Raw genomic sequence first — 19,663 nt, 5'->3', positions numbered from 1 at the left:
CCAATGCAGGAGGCTGGATTAGAGGACATCTTAAGGTCTCTTTCAGCCTGTAGAGGTGCGGACTCACCCTTGTGGCGCCTCCTGCTGGTGACTTCTGGGAATTAGCTCGATTCATCTCTGGAGCACCCTCTGCAGGCTGGTGATCTGCCTATCCTCTGGCCCCCATGTCCCTCCCTGGACCCAGTGCCCTTTTACCTGGGGTGCTGCCCCCTGGCAGTACCCCCTCATTCTTAGGGTCTCCTCTCCCTGGGGAGCCCCACCCACCGTTCCCACCTTGCCTCAATTAAAACTACTGCCAGTCATCATCTAGCCCCATGCCCTGGGGCAGACTGCAGTATCAGCCTACTCGTCACTGGCAAGGAGGGTTTGGACCTGCTGCCATGGCCTACCCCTGGTCTTTCCAGGTTGGAGCTCCCCAGCTCCTCTGCCCTTTCCCCAGCCCTGCTCCACTCAGGTACTCTATGTCTAGCTCCCTGCAGCCAGGCCCATCTCCCTCTACAGGCAGAGGGAGTCTCCTGAGCTCCTGGCTCCCAGCCTCTTTATACAGGCCAGCTGTGGCCTGAGTGGGGCCCACGGCCATTGTGGCGGCCTCCAAGAAGTATGGCAAGGTGGTCTTCTTCCTTGCTCTGCTACCGGGAGCGCTCTGTCTGCTTGGGCTGCCCTGCTGGCTGGAGCATTCCCCCTTCTCTGACTGCCCTGCTGGCTGGAGCTCCTTCTCCCTTCCTGGGCTGCTGTTGCTGCTGCTAACTGGAGTGCTCCCCTCCCGGACTGCTGCTGCTGCTGCTGAGCGAGGGGTGAGGGGGCTTTGTTGGCCAGCCCCCACTCCTCCACCTCCGGAGCGAGCAGCCAGGACCCCACCACCACCACCGTTGCTACCACCTGTGAGGGGTCCTTCCTGCCTGGCTACCAGGGTTGCTGGAGAAGGAGCTGCTGCTGCTGCTGGAGCTGTGTTTGCCTGGGGAGCTGCTGGAGCCTGGAGGAAGGTGAGGACTGAGAAGACCACTGGTTGCTGGGGGAGCACACAGGAAGACTCTGGAGACCATTGTGGAGGGGGCCCTCAGAAACTGAGTAACTCTCTGACTGTGCTCTAGTGGTGGGGGTGTAGACTGTGTTTGTGGGGGCACAGTGGGTGTGGCATGGAGCCTGCCCCCTGGTCCATCTGTGTCCCCCCCAACCCCCACCACCACCACTGCCCCCTCCACCACGCCCACAGACTGCTTACCATCTGCCTCGGTCCCCACCTCTGGGACTCAGCTGCTTGCCTGGCTTGCCACGCCCTATTGCCACCGTTTGGGCCTCCAGCAGCAGCCAGCCACCCATATTGACTTTGCACAAGTGCTCATGGGTGCATGCACCCCCCCCCTGGACTGACTCCTTCCCCTCTCAACAGCTCTCCTAGCTTTGCCCCTTGTTGCCTGCCCATTGCCCCCAGCTTCAGTTTGTTTGCCTGCCCCGCCCGTCTCCCTTTGCAGCTTTGTTTGTCCTGCCCCAGCCCTGCAGCTAGCCCCTTGGTCCCTCTGCCCCACTCCCAGCCTGGTTGCTCCCCTTCCCTACAGCCCCTTCGTCCTGATCGGCCCCTCCCTCGTGCGCCCATGCCCCTTGAGTGCGCTTGTGCTCCCCCCCATTTGAGTTTGCCCCTCTTGCACTGCACCCCCCAATTGCTGTTGTATCTCTCTCCTCCCCTAGTTCAGCTAAGAGGAGCCAGATTTCGATCTTGTATTGGTGCCTAACCCCCCCCCCACTAGTCCTTAATAGTCCCCTTCTCTGCCCCCTCCCCCATTTTGGCACCCTCCTCCCCTGCCTACAGCCTAGCAGGGAGGAGTGGTTGACTTGCTTTCCCTCACCTCCCCTTTTCAGGTATTTCCCCTCCCTCCCTACTCACCATGGCGGGAGACGCAGTGGGTGGGACTCCTGGGACAACCGCTGTCCCTCCTCCCCCGCCCGCTCTCGGCCTCAACCGCTCAAAACCCCCCAGTCTCGGCCTCAACTGCCGCTGCCGGACCGCTTGCCACCGCTCCCACTAAAGCGCTGACAGCGCCAGGTGCCGGGGTGACCTCCGCTGCTGCCACGTCCCTCACCCCCTCCGATTCTGGGGGATCCCTCCCAGCCGGCAGAAAGGGCCAGGGCAAGAAGAAAGGGAAGGGCCCTGCTCGGAAGACTAAGTCCTCCATGGCAGTGGCTGCCACCGCTGTCGCGGCTCGGCCATCGGCCGTGGCGCCCCTCCCCGCTGTTCCCTCCACCAGCTCTGTGGGTGCCCCTCCCCTGGCCCCCAGGGCATACACCCAAGTGGCGGCGGCCCCCCCCGCCTGCCGCTACGTCATCTCCCCTGACCGCTGCCTCCGCTACTACCTATGGCGGCCGGGGCCCCTTCCCCAGCTTGACCAGGAAACACGGCGTCTGTTGCCTCCTAGTGCCTGCCTCACCCCACGTGGAGACCTACGTGCGGGCATTGGCAAGGGTGGTGGGGCCCACGGCCATTGTGGCGGCCTCCAAGATGTATGGCAAGGTGGTCTTCTTCCTTGCCTTGGAGGCCGCTGCCCAGGAGGCGGTGGAGAAGGGCCTGGCGGTGGGGGGCATGTTCGTCCCCCTGGAGCCGCTGGAGGACCTGGGTTTCCGTGTTATTCTGACATCCGTCCCTCCCTTCCTTCCCAGTGCCGCCCTGCTACCCGCCCTCTCGACTCTGGGGAAGCCCATCTCTATAGTGAGCCCTCTCCCCTTGGGCTGCAAGGACCCCACCCTCCGTCACATCCTCTCATTCTGCTGGCAGGTGCAGCTTCAACTGCTGCCGGCGGCGCGTGGCGAAGAGGCGCTCGAGGGGTCCTTCCTGGTCCCCTGTCAGGGGGCCCATTACCGAGTGCACTATTCTACGGGGGAGGCCCGGTGTTACCTCTGCCGGGCGACGGGGCACATCCGGAGGGACTGCCCCTTGGCCCAGCTCGGAGGAGCACCTGGGACCCCCGGCAGGGTGCCGGCCCCATCATCGTTGGCGCGCCTGGCCGCCCAGTGCCCAGGGCCACCCCTCCTCCTCCTCAATCCATCACTGCTTCCGCTCGGGCTGCAGGGGTACATCCCTTGGCATGCCCAGACGAGCGGGAGAGCCCCACCACCGCTGCCTGCGCTCTGGCGGGGCCTGTGGAGGAGGGTGCGACAGGGATACCACTGGGCGTGGGAGAGAGCCCTCCCCAGGGGGTATCTTCCCTTCCTCCGGTTGTCCCATCAGTGCCCCTCCAAGTCCACGAACCAACATCCCTGCCCTCCGACCCAACCCCTGTCAATCAGCCCGCAGGTGATGTCATGGAGGGCTGGACCCTAGTACAGGGTAGGCGGGGCAAGCGGAAGGCTCGGGCTCCGCTCGCGCCATCTGATGCAGAAGCCCCCCGTAAGACCAGGAAGGGGGCCTCAGACACCAAGTCTTCCGCCATGCCCACGGGATCGGACCATATGCCAGTCCCAGCTGGGGAAGACGTGGCAGCACTGGAGAGTACCACCATCCCTCCTCCGCAGTCCCTCCCAGCGGAGGACCCGGATGAGACCCCTCCTTTCCCCGTGCCACCTGTGCCCCCTGCAACACCCGCGGTGAGCGTCACCTCGGGTGCGAGTGGGGACGACCCCGGGGTGGTGGGCAGTGAGCTCCCCTCAATCTTGGAGGAGATCGAGGCCCTGGGTCTGACCCCAGTTATCCTGGGGGAGAACGACCCTCTGTCAGCGGGCCTCGACCTAGCCAACCTCACCCTGGATTCCCCCTCCCTGTGTCCCATCGCCCCGACTGCTGCGTCCACTCCCGCCTCCGGGGGCCCCCTGGACTCTTCCACCTTCCCGGCTGTGGATGGCACCCCTCTGACGGCCGTTGAGCCTGTCGAGGCGACGGCCAGTGCCTCGCGGCCGGGAGGCGAGCCACCAGGGGTATCCCTCGGTGGCGCGGGGCAACCGGTTTCCTTCCCGGGCGGGGGTCCCACTGAGGGTTCTGTGTCCCTCACCGCTGAGGCCGCTCTATCTGCGATTGAGCCTGAGCCCGGTGTCACCGGGGCCCCCCTCCCTACCCCTCAAACCCCTGCGCCTGGCCGCGAGGAGCCGCCTCCTGATGTTTCAGCTCCTGCGGCCCAGAGTCCCATTCTTGTCCCTCCTCCCAACCCTGTTCCTGACCCCAGCCCTGCCCTTACTCCTGACCCCATCCCTGTCCCCTCCACCTCCCACACTGTTATTGCCGCCCCTGGGGCTGTCTCCTTCCCTTTCCCAGAGAGTGACCCCCAGGGAGCAGCCTTTACGTTTCACAGTCCCGACCCCCTCGGGGCTGCACTCTTCCCTCCACCGCCCCCCATCGAGCTGGGGTCTGAGGCAGAGCACGTGGCGCCGGCCCATCGGGCGCCGTGTTGCGGGTCCGCCCCTTGCCTGCCCGTCTCAGTAGGCCACAGGGCTGTCCCGGAAGCCCCACCGGTGGATCGCCGGAGGTCAGCGACCCCACCCCCCCATACGCTGCGAGAGGAGCTGCGGGAGTTCCTGGAAGACATCAGGGGATCCCACAACAAGGTAGCGCTTGCTCTCCAGCGCTGGGGAGATTTCCACCAGATCCTCCGGGCCACGAGGGCCCTCATGGGGGTGGGCAAGAGGACCGGGAAGCAGGGTGCCGCGACTTACCGCTGGGTCCGCAGCTTCCGTGACTCCTTGCTCACCTTCAGGGTGGGTCACGGTTTGCTGTGCAGCCCAACGGGGGCCGTGAGTGCCCCTGCTGGCGAGGATCCCCCCCAGCCCTCCTCATGGCACTCGTCACCTTTTTCTCATTAAACACCTGGAGCTGTAGGGTGGGTTTCCGCAGGAGCCAGGTGCTCTCCTTCCTTCGGGTGGGGGGGTACTCTGTAGTTTTCCTGCAGGAGACCCACACGGATCCAGCCGCCGAAGCCAGCTGGCGGCTGGAGTGGGGGGACGGGGTCTACTTCAGCCATCTCACAACCTGTCGGGCTGGAGTAGCTACCCTGTTCTCCCCCGACCTATGGCCCGAGGTGCTGGGGGTCGCCGAGGCTGTGCCAGGCCGCCTGCTGCACCTCCGGGTCCGCATGGAGGGGCTCGTGGTGAACCTCATGAACTTCTATGCCCCGACATCGGCCCCGGAGCGGCTGCCATTCTATCAGCAGGCGTCCGCCTTCCTCGGCTCCTTGGATCCTCGTGAGTGCCTGTTCCTGGGCGGGGACTTCAATTCGTCCTAGAGGAGCGGGACCGCTTGGGGACCTAGCAGAGCCCGGCCGCCGCGGATGTCCTCTGGGAGATCGTCAACCATCGCTCCCTGGTGGATGTCTGGCGCGACCACCACCCGGACGATGTCTCCACGTTCACCTATGTCCGGGTGGGGGTCCACCGGTCGTGCCACTCCCGGTTGGACCGCATCTACATGTCACGCTTCCACCTTTCACAGGCCCAGTCCTCCCGCGTCCGGCCGGCCCCTTTTTCCGATCACCACCTCGTCACCGTGACGGCCTCTCTCAGTGCGGAGAGGCCGGGGCTGGCCTATTGGCACTTCAACAACAGCTTGCTGGAGGATGCGGGCTTCGTGGTGTCCTTCCGGGAGTTCTGGCTGGCCTGGCGAGGGCAGCGACGTGCCTTTCCCTCGGCGCGGCGGTGGTGGGATATGGGGAAGGTGCGCGCCCGGCTTTTCTGCCATGACTACACCCGGGGCGTCAGCCGACGGGGGGATGCGGCGATAGGGCAGTTGGAACGGGAGGTCTTAGAGCTGGAGAGGCGTCTGGCCACCAGCCCCGAGGATCCATCCCTTTGCGGAGCGTGCCGGGAGAGGCAGGAGGGGTCCTTGAGGACCATCGGGCTCGGGGCGCCTTTGTTCGCTCCCGCATCTGCTTCCTTCGGGAGATGGATCGTGGCTCCCACTTCTTCTATTCCCTGGAGAAACGGAGGGGGGCCAAGAAGCACATCACCTACCTTCTGGCGGAGGACGGCACCCCCCTCACAGATCCGGCAGAGATGTGCGAGAGGGCCCGGACCTTCTATGCGCACCTTTTCTCCCCAGATCCGACCGATCCTGCCACTCGCAGAGTGCTCTGGGACGGGCTCCCGATGCTCAGTGCAGGCGACCGGGACTGGCTAGAGCTGCCTCTCTCTCTGGCCGAGTTCTTGGAAGCCCTCGGTCGCATGCCCACCAACAAGTCTCCGGGCATGGACGGGCTGGCCGTGGAGTTCTACTGCGTGTTCTGGGATGTCCTCGGCCCGGACCTGGCCGGCTTCTGGGCCGAGTCCTTGCAAAGCGGGGTCCTCCCTCTCTCATGCAGGCGAGCTGTGCTCGCCTTATTGCCGAAGAAGAGGGACCTCCGCGATTTACGGAATTGGTGTCCCGTCTCGCTCCTCAGCACGGACTACAAAATCATTGCCAAGGCCGTCTCGCTGCGGCTGGGGGCCATGCTGGAGGACGTGATCCACCCAGATCAGACCTACACCGTCCCGGGCCGTAGCATCTTTGATATCCTCTATCTGGTCCGGGATCTCCTGGAGCTTGGGTGCAGGGATGGTCTGTCGTTTGCCCTCCTGTCCCTGGATCAGGAGAAGGCATTCTACAGGGTGGACCACAGGTATCTCCTGGGCACTCTGTGAGCGTTCGGGTTCAGGTCCCAGTTTGTGGGTTTTCTCCAGGTGCTGTACGCTTCCGCGGAGTGTCTGGTTAGGCTCAACTGGACCCTGACAGAGCCGGTCAGCTTTGGGCGGGGAGTGCGGCAGGGGTGCCTCCTCTTGGGCCAGCTGTATGCGCTGGCAATCGAGCCCTTCCTCTGTCTCCTCCGCCGGAGGTTGACGGGGTTGGTGCTCCGGGAGCCAGAGCTGTGGCTGGTCATGTCGGCGTACGCCAACGATGTGCTCCCTGTGGTCCAGGACCCGGGCGACCTGGCGCGGGTGGAGGCTTGCCAGGCGGTGTACTCGGCGGCCTTCTCCGCCCGGGTCAACTGGGTCAAGAACTCTGGCCTGGTGGTCGAGAACGGGTGGCAGGCAGGCTCCCTCCCACCCGCGCTTCAGGCCATCCAGTGGAGCGTGGGTCCGCTGCTCTATCTCAGCGTTTACCTTTCCGCCATGAATCCATCTCCGCCGGAGAACTGGCAAGGTTTGCAGGGGAAGGTGGCGGAGCAGCTCCGGAAGTGGATAGGACTCCTCTGGTGCCTTTCTCTTCGAGGGAAGGCACTGGTGCTCAACCAACTAGTCCTGTCCATGCTCTGGTACCGGCTCAACACACTGGTCCCGGCCCTGGGCTTCCTGGCCGACCTCCGGAGGTGGTGCTGGAGTTCTTTTGGCCAGGACTGCACTGGGTCCCTGCAGGGGTACTCCACTTGCCCCTGGAGGAGGGAGGGCAGGGCCTGAAGTGCCTGCGCACTCAGGTTCACGTCTTCCGCCTCCAGGCACTGCAGAGGCTTCTTTATGGTGCAAGTAGTCCAGCTTGGAGAGCACTGGCGCACGCCTTCCTGCGCTGCTTCTGAGGGCTCTGATACGACCGGCAGCTCCTTTATCTCGATCCGAGGGGTCTTCTGCGAGACCTCTCTGGGCTGCTGGTCTTCTACCAGGACCTCCTCCGGACCTGGAAGCTGTTCTCCGCCACCAGGTCCATGGCGGCCACCGAGGGGGCAGATCTCCTCGCGGAGCCCCTGCTACACAATCCCCAGCTTCGTGTGCAGGTGGCGGAGTACCCTGCGGTGCGCCAGAGGTTGGTCCTGGCAGAAGCTACCAGGGTCGGAGACCTCCTGGACTATGACCGGGGAGACTGGCTGAATCCCCTGACGCTCGCTCAACGCATGGGGCTCTCCAGACCTTGTACTCCCCAGCGCGTACTCCAGGAGGTGGAGGCCGCTTTGCCGCCCGCTGCTCGGGCCTACCTCGACCGGGTCCTGCGGGAGGGCACGCCCCGCCCACCCCCACCCCAAGCCCTCCGGACCTTTTCATCGGGCCCCTGCCCCGTAGACCTGACCGGCCCCCCCGCCCCTTCTCCACAAGCCGGCTGTACGATCTGCAGCCGGTCCGTTTTCAAACTGCGCCAAGGAAACAACTCTACACACTCGTGCTCCACACCCTTCACTTCCTCACTCTCGTGTCCCGCCCCGATACAAAGTGGCGGGACCTCCTGCCACCTCTGGAGGGTGAGGAGCCCCAGTGGACCAGCCTATACTCTACCCTGGTCTCGAGGCCAGCCGGGGATATCAGTTGGCGGCTCCTTCATGAGGCCGTGAGCATGGGCATATGCTTGGCGTGGTTTACCCCTGTCCCAGACACCTGCCCTTTCTGCGGCATGAGGGAGACCCTGGCGCACGTTTACTTAGAGTGCGCCAGGCTGCAGCCCCTACACCAGCTCCTCATTAACATCCTATTACGTTTCTGGCTTCACTTTTCCCCTCACCTCCTTCTCTATGCACTCCCTATCCGTGGCCCCATGAAGTCCCGGGACCTCCTGGTCAACCTCCTCCTCGCCCTGGCTAAAAAGGCCATCTACACGACCAGGGAGAGGAGGTTGGCCGATGGAGACTCCGGTGACTGTGGGGCTTGTTTCCACTCCATGGTCTGTTCACGAATCTGGGGGGAGTTCCTTTGGGCGGCATCCACTGGCTCCCTTGACGCCTTCGAGGAGCAGTGGGCGCTGTCCAGGGTTCTCTGCTCGGTGTCCCCATCAGGTTCCCTTCTTATGACCCTTTGACCGCACTCCTGTCCCTGTTCTTTTATTAGTTGTTCCCCGTAATCAGTGGGTTCTGTGGTCCTGTGGGTCCTCCCCTTAGGCTGGGGGAGGATCCTTTAGCAGTGAGCGGGCTTTGCCCGCCCACTTCCCAGAAACCCAATAAATACACAGCCTTATGTTTCTACAATTCTGTGATTATTTTACCATGTTCCACTCTACTCTCTGAGGTGGTTCTGTGGTGTGTGTCTTACCAGAGGTGGGATTTCAAAATCTTCACATCTCCCAAGAATTGTTATTGCCTAGTCTATAGCCAGCTCACCTGGGGATGTGCTTTCGTTAGATCTCACAAGCTCAGCAGAGTTGGGTTTGGTCAGCTCTTGGATGCCCTTTTCAATTTGAGAGGTAGTCCCTTCAAGTCAGAGTTCAAGACATCGGTGAGGCAGCATTGAGAAGTCTGAAAATAAGCACCTGATTTTATGTTTTGTTGCTTATATATGTGATCACCTTTTTGTATATGGTGGAGTGGGTGAACCCAAGAGTAAGAATGCATTCGTTCTGCAGCTGCATTTAGGCAGACAGATGTAGGATATGGAAGAAGTTTGGTGGTGGGAAAGATATCACTCCAGTCTTCCTACCTTCACCATGGTGCTTAGATAAATTGAAACTAACTATACTAAAATGAGAGGGGAAGAAGGAGTAATTACTGTAAATAAAGTGCTTAGCATTAGCATCTGTTTCAGTAAATCTAGGGATGAAGCGATTATTGCCTGTCCCGTTTTAAGGAAATTACTTTTGAAATGTGAATCAACACCTTACGAAGTCAGATCTTGTCACACATCTTTTGTATTATACTTAGGATTGGCAGAATTAGATGTTTATTTTTTATAATGTTGATAGATAATACTGATATTTATTTTAAAACTTTTTTCCTATTTTTTTATTTAAATTTTCGCAGTTATGGGAAATTATGGAGGAGATCAGACAATAATTATTTAACGACAGTCAACAGCTTTATAGCCATTAAAACTCAAATTGCCAACATCACATATCCAAATATACAAAATTAGTATCCTTAAATCGAAATATAATAGGTTCTCAAGCTACGTTTTTCTTACTTTGCCTATCAGTAGATTTAAATATTCTCCATGCAGTTTGCAGGCATTTCACCCTTGTGACTGTTCCTTTTAATATTTGTTTAACTAGCTTCCTCATTTTTGTGCAGCTCTCCTTTTTAAGTTAAATGCTACTGTGGTGGGCTTCTTTGGCATTTGTCCCCATACAGGGGTGTTAAATTTAATTATATGATGGTTGCTGTTACCAAGGGGTTCAGCTATATTGATATCCTGGACCAAATCCTGTGCTCCACTTAGGACTGACTCAAGAATTGTCTTTCCTCTTGTGGGTTCCAGGACAAGCTGCTCCAAGAAGCAGTCATTTATGGTGTCAAGAAATTTTATCTCTTCATCCTGTCCTGAGGTGACATGTACCCAGTCAACATGGGGATAGTTGATATCCCCATTATTATTGCATTTTCTCTCTTTGAAGCCTCTCTAATCTCCCTGAGTATTTCACAGTCACTGTCACCATCTTGGTAGGTGGTCCTTAGTATCTTCCTACTGCTGTAGTGTTATTGTTCAAGCATGGAATTTCTATCCACAGAGATTCTATGGCACAGTTTGATTTGAGATTTTTATTTCATTTGACTCTATGCTTTCTTTGACATATAGTGGCACTCCCCCATCAGTGCAACCTATATATATAGATATATGTATTTTACCCTGGTATTACCCATCCCATTGGTTATCCTCATTCCCCCAAGTTTCTGTGATGTCTGTTATATCAAAATCCTCATTTAATGACAGGCACTGTAGTACATCCATTAGTATTTAGACTTGTACATTTTGTCAATGTTCAGTTGCTTTCCTTCATGTAAAAGTATCTCATTTAAATATGACTGTCCATTTCTAGCTCCTAGCTCTACTTTACCAACTTCTTTCCTATCCTCTCTGTGAGAATACAGAGTTCCCCCTTTAATAAATTAATCGCTAAGAGATGTATCTGCCTGCACTGTGTGCTCATCTGCACCTGTCACGTTTCCCTTAGTCCTTAGTTTAAAAAATATCTCTACAACCTTTTAAAGAAAGACATAGAGATAATAAATGCATGATCATGCTTTTAAGTTCTTCAGATACTTTAAACAAAGGCATCCAGATTATGGGAGATTGGATTGTGTTCAAGTTAAAAATCTTCATATCATTAAATGCAAAAAGTAAAAATAAAAGTGTTGCCAAAATTATTGACCACTTGCTGATTTTTTGTAACAGTCTTAGGATATGTCTATACTGCAATCACAAGCTGTATAGACATACTGAGCTATCTTAGGTACCAGAATGATTGCACCGAACCATTGGGGTGGGAAGGAAAATTTTCATGGCTGGCCGAATGAAGGAACAGTGCTTTATGGCTGGGAGGAGCTGAAGAGAAGAGGTCAAACTACTGCAAAAGGGGAGAAGGGGACAGCATGATGACACTGACGCATGCCCTGAGAACCGAACGGGCGGGAGGGTTTAAAAGGGGCAGCTCTATGCATGAAACCCCCTTCTACTCAGAGCAGGCTGAGGCAGCTCAGGTACCAGAACAGTGAAGCTATGGCAGCTTGGGCACCAGTGTGCACTTGACTTGCGAGTGATTCCTGGAATGGCTTGTACAGCCACACTGAAGTGCACATCGCTGCAGCTTCCATGCTCCAGGACTTGAGCTAGCTAAATGAAAGCGAGCCTGGGTATGTTTATTTGAACTGTAATCACACTCTGTGACTGCAGTATAGCCATCTGCTTAGATTATAACTCCTAAAACTGAGAACAAATATTTCAACACGTAGTTGTTTGAATGCATGATAATGCTAGGAATACCCATAGTATGTTTATAAGTTGCCATACACTGCATTACTGATCCCTCTACCATAAAACATTTTCTTTAGGAAAAAGCCAAGATATGTATATCTGATACAGAACTTCTAAACGATACAAATATCCTCTTTCCTGCTGTTTTGCTGCCTGCTTTTTCTAGTGCTGTTATTGTCATTGAGAGGTTATGACAACATGAGACATATTGTATTTATAAACATCATGTGTTTCCTTGATATGACTTGCAGTGTCTGCCAAACAGAACACATGAAAGAAACATTTCTCATTAGCTCAGCATTAGTTTTGGTTATACTGATTTCCGGGACAGGAAAAATGCCTTTCTTGCTCAGACTTAACTTTCGGACAGCGGAAGCAAAGCCTGTGAATAGCCATGAAATCTCTTGAACAGGGAGGCTGCTGCTGTTTTAGCCCACATGTTTTATCTAAGAGCTTCTTCTAGCAAAATAAGTTTAGTTTTAAGATAATGTAAAGACAAGCTTAGCTGAAAGTACTTTTGTGTTCTAATACCTGCCAGATTCTTCTAGAAAAGGAGTTCACCAAAAGATGTACGGTAAGATGCTTATTTGTAGTGAATAGGGAATTCCTTTTTCTTTTTGGCTAAAGGATATATTTAGATTAACTGAGGATTTAAACCAGAGATCAAAACTAGGTTTTTTTTAAATCTTCCAGAAAAAGAAATGTTTTATTCAAAACTAGTCCTTATGTCTAGTTTAATATCTGTGTATTGAAAGTAATAATTTGTTTATTTTCTAACTTGTCATTTGAAATCTGGTTGAGAGTTCAATATAATATATAAATATAGTATCTGATGCTCTGGAATTGTTTCTGTGACATGAGTTTTACTATTTTTAATGAATGACCTATTACTGAGTTGCCAATTATTTATACTGCTGTAGGGAAGAAGACATTGAGAGGTAGCTATATCTAATCAAACTGTTATGAAATATAATAAATGTACCCGTGCTCTTTCATTCATATGTCTTACATATACTATAAAAATTACCCCATAAGTGATCTAGATTATTGAGAAGGTGGCTAGAAGATTAAGAATTAGTTCATTTTTGTTTTTAGCTAAGAAAAAACAAAATATAAATCTCAAGTATCGCACATAAAATGATCTGTTTAAATCTACAGATCCTGAGCTATGTTTGGATGGAGATCTCATTGTGGAGCTTTAAATAATTAAGTGGTAATGTGCTATTGTTAAATTATATTTATTTTGAAAAAATGTCATTCATGTTTTGTATAATTATATAGATTCTGTAATATACCAACAATCTAAAAGTAGCATTTTTAAAAGTTGCCAAAGAATAAAATGGGTCTGTTAAAACGAAGTTCTGCTTGCTTATTTTCAAGTTAAATGATATCAAACTTGATCTGAATAAAAGCATTTTAGCCAACACCAACTAATCTAGGAATATGAGTATCCCTCACCCACTCTGCAAATACCAGGAATCTACCAGTTATATATTGCTCTCTTTTTAGATTAAGATATCACAAGCCTGTCATCTGGAATCCCCAATAACTTTTTCTGTGAAGAAATAGATCCAGGCTCCCACCATGATACGCTCACTTTAATAGTGATTTTATTTCCTTTTAACAGCCTCTCTCTCTGTTTGAGGGTTGCAAGCAGCTTGCTCTGGAGCATGTCAGTACACCTCTTGCATCATCGAGATAGAATTAAGAGCAACTCAAATTTTCTGTTGGCCTGTGACTGAGTCTGGAGGCCAAGTGTCTAACACAAAGCTCAATTGTGAGATTGGTCTTCTTGGGCAAAAGTCCCATTGGCTTCAATGGGAGTTTTCCCTGAATAAGGACATCAGAATTGGGTTTGGGTCCATTTTTATTGTTTATTATTGCTTTTATTCTTAATCCACATACTTTTACAGAAGGTTTCCTGGTTCCTATTCCTTGGATGTTTTACTCTTTCACAGCCCTTGCTTTTGGCAAATCTAGTTGCAGTAGTGTGGCTATTTACCTCCATTTCCTAAGTATTTGACAGAGTCAAACATTGCTAGAACTCGCTAATGCAATGACATACTATAAGAATACTCACGGCTGTGTCCGCCATTGTCAGAAACCAGTCCTCCCTTATAAATAAGGAAGCTTATGAGAATTCAGAAGACCCCGTAAGCTCTGGGATAGCAAATCCAAAGATGGCTCTCAGTCTTCCATACAGGTTTGCACATCTGCTCTTACTTCAATAGAGATTAAAAATCACCTTGCTGAGGTTAATTTAGTCTATTGTACCCTCTGTGACACCAGCCTGGTTGGAAGGAACAGTTCTTCTTTCTTTAAGCCTGACATTGCTTTATTTAATCAGGACTTTACTTTAGCCTTCCCTAATATTCTTCCGTATTACATTATCTGGAAGTACAACTCTTTGTACAGGATCGGAGTTCCTTGCTCACAGCTGAGTCTTCACTTCTTTGTACAACCAGCTGCTTTCCTCTAGGCAAATATAGCAGCCAAAGGGCCAGATTCCATAAGGGAGATAAAGCCTACTTTGTCTTCATCCTCTTTTTTCTATAGAAGCAGAAAAGAGATCTTGATCTTTTTGGAGAATCCACCCACACAGCTGTGGTCTTTGATTACATGGTGTCAGTTCTAATCTGGAGTCAAAAAAACTGATCGGACTCCTGAAAATATGAGCAGTACGAACATCCCTTCTTGGATACACATAAAATCTGGGGTATGATAATCTGAGTTGGCATAAACAAGACCGGTGCAAAAATCAGTAGGCAAAAGGGCACTGTGAGAAGTATATAGTATTGGAATCATATCTCGTTCTTTAATGTACAGAAACCTATCTTTAGGCTTTAGGGCAAGTTGAACATGCAAATTAAGTGGCTGAATAGGCCAAAAGGTTTGTTGGATAAAGCCCTAAGACCCCCCACATTTCATTATATTACTTGTCTGTCCTGGTTCGCTGATTGCTAGATTGCCTTTGCATTTGTCAAATGTTGAACAGAAGGAAGTAAAGTTGAAAGAAAATAAATGTTCACATAACAGAACAATTACTCTTGAGACCATGCTAGCAATTATGTTAATATGGTAAAAGAGGTGTTAATGCAAATACTCGCTGGCCTCCTCTATAGCAGTGGAAGATTCAGCCCACAAGAAAGCAAACCAGTTCTGCAGCAGGTTCACAGTGGCATGTGCCACAAAGCCCAGCTGCATGGGAGCTCCCTATGCACTGTTGTGTGGGATGAGGAAAGGGGCTAGTGGATCCATTGTTATACTCATCCACTGACCTTTCCTTCCTACAGATGAGGACTGAAGATAGTGCTGGGTGCAGAACTTGTGACATAATGTTTTCCTTCTTATCTGATGTGTTCTTATTTAGTGGTAACAGTGGGTTACAGGTGTAAATATGCGTAGGATTTAAGCGACAAACTATATTGTATCCTATATGTATTGTAACCTAACCTATTCCGTATTCCTGTAATAGAAAACATGTTTTAACTCAGTCATTTGATAATTCCAGATGAGACTAAAGGTTATGTTTTTCTTTATTATTGTTTAATCATAAGAAGTTGTTCCATTCTATTTGGCTTTGGCACAGTAGGAAAAGCTACAAATATGGAACAAAAATAAAAGCTGAATAGTAGATCAGATAGTCAAGAAGCCATGCGTTGATTTTGATTTATGAGATCACTTACTCACTGGACTTCTTTTTTTAAAGAGTAGAAATTTGATATACAGCATATTTAAACCAAATAAAAATGCTGATCTGTACCAGAGCTATATATGCTTGAAACTATTCCTTTTTTGGAAAAAAAAATGGATGAATCCATCAGTTCAGCAGTGCCCCAAGGAAGTGCTGGAATCGAGACTGATTTTAAGGATTTGGTTTCAAGGCTGATGGTGACTGCATGCGTTATCTTGACAATGCATTTGATCTCTTAAGGGGAAAGGGAAGGAAATGCTTGTTACATCTGCACAAAGCAGGCAACTTTTGTTTATGTACTTAAAATCCTATCTAAAAGCAGCAGTACAAAAGTAAACCAACCAACCAACCAAAGCTGAGTGTAACACTAATTCCCAGCCATTTCAAGGGCTCTTACCTTAATTCTTCAAAAATCAGTATACCTTTCACATATTCATTCGAAAGAGCAGAATAGCTTTTGGTTAGGGTGGGTCATAGCATGCTGCTGAGTTAAATGTGGATATTGGCAAACCAATGATATCATTATGTAAAACCAGCCTTTTTAGAACAGAAATGTGTTGTTTCAATGTGTTTGTATTTTTTTCATTCACAATGACACTCTGACATATCTTGGCTGAAATGCACTCGCTATCATCCAAACTATTTTGTCTGGAAAGTGCACTAAGGAAGAAAATGAGAGCTTTGTTAACTGCCTTCTGTTAAATTTGGTAGTTTAAAATAGGGTGACCAGATAGCATGTGTGAAAAATCGGGATGGCATGGGCGGGGGGGTGTAATTGGCCCCTATATAAGAAAAGGCCCCAAATATTGAGACTATCTCTATAAAATCGGGATGTCTGGTCACCCTAGTTTAAAATGAGTTTTTTTTTCCTTTTTACTTTCGCATTCTGTTTATTTGTGAAAAAGGAAAAGAGCTCCATGAAACATGCTCATAAATACTCAGAAATGAACTGGCTCATCCTGATGTTTGCTTGTGTGATCGGGGTAGAATTATGCAGTCTGGTCCCAGGGAGATTGCTTGTGCGGCAGAATTAAGGTTGGTGGTGAAAGAGAAAACCCCCACACAGGCAGGCTTTGATTTCTGGCGTGCTTGTATGTGGTTATGTTGATGCAGAACGTTCTGGATCTCACACATGCATCAGTGCCTTTGGAACATGGTGTTCCATCTGTCTTAAGCATGGCTGGGCCTAAAGCTCCTACTGGAGTGTCTTAGATGCATGCTAAAAGTGACAGAAGAATTCATCCTAATTCTTCTCTCCTACTTTAAATAGTACTCCACAAGCATACCAAGGAAGCTATTTCATTGAAAACTAATCTACATTAACTGACAGTTAAGGATGTGCAAATGGGTTCAGGGAAAGTATGAACAGCCTAGTGCAAATTTAGAGCCCTCATTTCTACCTGAATCTGGACCAATATATCTTCCAAGCTGAACTCAATTTAGGTAAGAAATTTAATGTATTAGCATCATTATTATTGTTATGCATTGCTTTAAATGCTCCTTCAACCCAGCTGCATTTCCCTCATCAGTAGATTGGATTCCTGTTTTACCCTGAGGAAACAATTGTATTCCCAGGAGTCCGGTCTACAGGAGTGGGAGAGACAATTGGGTGGGACGATGGACAAGGACAAGCTGCCACAAGTGCCCTTGGGACAGTGATAATATGTATGTGTGGTCTTGAATTGGATTGTATTTTGAGAGTGTCATGGGACACAACCATTTGTGCAAAAGATGAGGATTTGCCACTCCTCACACACACAAAGGACTTGTTAGAGCTTATCCGGCCATCGTATAACCTTGGAACCTTTTGAAGTTCTCCATGAATAATCAGAGTTGGATTAACAGTTGCATATTCACATAACCACAAGCGCTTGTAAACATGTTGGAACATCTGTTTCAGCATTTCCAGTTGGGAACCATTCCCACTGCACCCAGATGTAAAGTAATGTAAAGTCTCTGGGCTACTGCACTGAAATGCAACTTGTAGAACATCACTGTTCTCTGTCGTTTTGCGAGAGAAGCATGTCACTTTCCCCCTTAAGCTTCCTGACTAATAGAACTGGACAAGCTCGTTATGCCTAGTATGGAGGCCATTTGTAGCTTTGAAAGTGCAACTCCAACACTGTTGTTCTGATTTACAGAAGTATGAAGGGACAGAGGAGGGCTAGAGCATTGTTCAAGCTGCAGCAGGGAGTGTTTGTGTGTCCCTGCTCCCCACACCCTCACTCTCTCAGGCCAGGAAGAGCCTGAGGCATTTGCCCATCTGCGCCACTCCCAGCTGTAACTGGCCTAAAATGCATTTCTCTTCCCCCCAGTGGGTTAAACACACTGACTTAAATTGGACACACTTTCTCTCCTCCTCTCCTTCCACCTTCCCATTATTTTCTGCTGGATAGGTACAATATAATTCATTGTGATTGCAGTCAATAAACCAAAATTTCCTAGCTCTCAGGAACATTTCTGTGCATTCTTGCTTCTCCCCTTCTTCAGTTTCTCCATTCTAGCATTCCATTTTGTCATTGCAACCTTCTGACTTTGTTCCCTCCCCCCTCTCTCTCATACTTTGTTCTCTTCTCTTCCTCTGACTCTTACCCTTTCTCTCTCCAAGGCCTAATCTTATTTTTGTACCTCTGTCCTCACAATCTGTTAACCCTTTCCTGATTCATCCGTTAGACTCTCTTTACCCCCAGATTCTCTCTCTTTCTCTTTCTGTCTCTCACCTCCAGTCTCTCACACAGACTACCTACAATGTTTCTTTCTCTTTTCCTTCCATAGTCTCCCAGCCTCACTTCCCTACTTCCCACCCCCACACTGGCTTTCCTTTCACTCTTCCTTCCCCGCTATCATGGTTTATAGATTATTTAAATGTTACTTTGCACCCCATGGCTGCTGCTTTAGCTTTCCAATAACCATACGTGACATTTCCCTCCTGCTTTAATTACTAACCCTGCAGTAAAAATTGCATTTACTGAAACAGTTGTTTCTCCTAAAAGATGGAAATGATACTGATATTGTAACAATCAGAACTTTCTCAGTTTATTTACAGTGTTGGGAGTTTTGGCAAGTCCAACACAAGCAGACATGGGTAAAAGATCAAAGGGGTAGCTGTGTTAGTCTAGATCTGTAAAAAGCAACAAAGAGTCCTGTGGCACCTTAAAGACTAACAGCTGTATTGGAGCATAAGCTTTCAAGGGGGAATACCCACTTCGTCAGGAGATGCATCAGCTTATGCTCCAATACATGTGTTAGTCTTTAAGGTGCCACAAGACTCTTTGCTTTTCATGGGTAAAAGAGAAGACAGGAGAAGGGAAACAGGAAAATAGGTGTTTCTTTTCTGGTTTGCTGGTGTCAGGGTGATGATGGTTGTCAGCTACAGAAGAGAGATATAGTTCTTTACTTGGCCAAGCAGAGACCTTAGGCCAGGTTGAAAGTCCAGCTAGTGGACATTAATTCCCTCTCTCGGGTTGCGTCTACACTTAACAGTGGTATGTACAGTACATGCACTGCATGAGTATAAATAGCATTGTAAATGGTGAGGCACTGTTGTGGGGAGTAAAGACACACCAGAACCTTAGGAAATGTACTTTTCATAGCTCTCTACATGCCAAAGCAATACCTCCTCCATCTGCACTGCTGTTTTTATCAGCATAATGTTCTGCTGCCTCTCTGCTGCCAGAGCCTTTCACCACTGCCGTGTGAAGCGCTGGCAGCAGAGAAGGGCTTTGGTGAGGGGAGGCAGCAGAGAAAGGCTGCCCCCCACCCGAGATTTTTGCTGCCATTTGTAGCTACATAGCACAGTCTGGGTACAGCCTGCTTTTCACTGTGGCGTGTGGCTACATGTTCCCTACATGCTGCTGCCAGAGTAGACAAGGCTTCTGTGTCTGGAACCAGTGGGCTGGCATCAAATGAGAAGGTAGCGATCAAATCCAGGACTGGCTGTGGTATGCTGAGAAAATCCCAAAAGCACCATGGGCTGAGGTGTAGTTGGCGTGATACCAGTTTACTCCCATGACTCGGAAGAATAAGGAAACACATGAAAAGGACAGACGCAGAGCAAACAGACAAAAAGCAAAGCAGACCCAGGCTCTAGGTTTTACACTTCTCAGTCCATGGAAAACTACCAGGCTCTTCACAACTGGCCTTCCAGAGCTTTCCAGTAGCTCCTGTAACCCAAACAAACTTAACTTGAAAACAAGAAAATATTGAGCAATTTCAAAACATGCCAGTTTTAGCAGTCCTAGCTCACATCAACAAAAGTTCAACTCTCCAAGAGGATTCTCCAAGGATCCAGCAGGCATTGGGTGCTTTTTACTGCAAAGGTAAATGGATTAAAACATTTCCCTATAGTTCTAAGGTAAGGGTTCATAGGCCTTAAACTTGTTGGTCTCTCTCTTATAGGTAGGTTAGGTCATTTAGTCCCAT

The 19,663-nt window shown here is 50.6% G+C and overlaps 1 protein-coding gene across 16 annotated transcripts in view; it reads left to right on the top strand.

Annotated features, from left to right (window-relative positions):
* Positions 1 to 19,663, top strand: part of KIAA1217 (KIAA1217 ortholog) — a 276,578-nt gene that overhangs the window by 151,364 nt on the left and 105,551 nt on the right. The window contains exon 1 of one of the 16 annotated variants that reach the window (XM_030550363.1): positions 11,817 to 12,116. The exons of 14 other annotated variants lie outside the window; for them this stretch is intronic. The gene's annotated coding sequence lies outside the window, so the exon portion shown is untranslated. Of the gene's footprint in view, positions 1 to 11,816; positions 12,122 to 19,663 lie in introns of those variants that run through there. One more of the 16 variants, XM_030550361.1, reaches the window with a different exon arrangement.

The sequence above is a fragment of the Gopherus evgoodei genome, chromosome 2 (genome assembly GCF_007399415.2).
Source record: "Gopherus evgoodei ecotype Sinaloan lineage chromosome 2, rGopEvg1_v1.p, whole genome shotgun sequence".
Lineage (NCBI taxonomy): Eukaryota > Metazoa > Chordata > Testudines > Testudinidae > Gopherus > Gopherus evgoodei.
The sequence above is the reverse complement of the archived record's forward strand: the minus strand, read 5'-3'. Positions and strand labels throughout refer to the sequence as shown.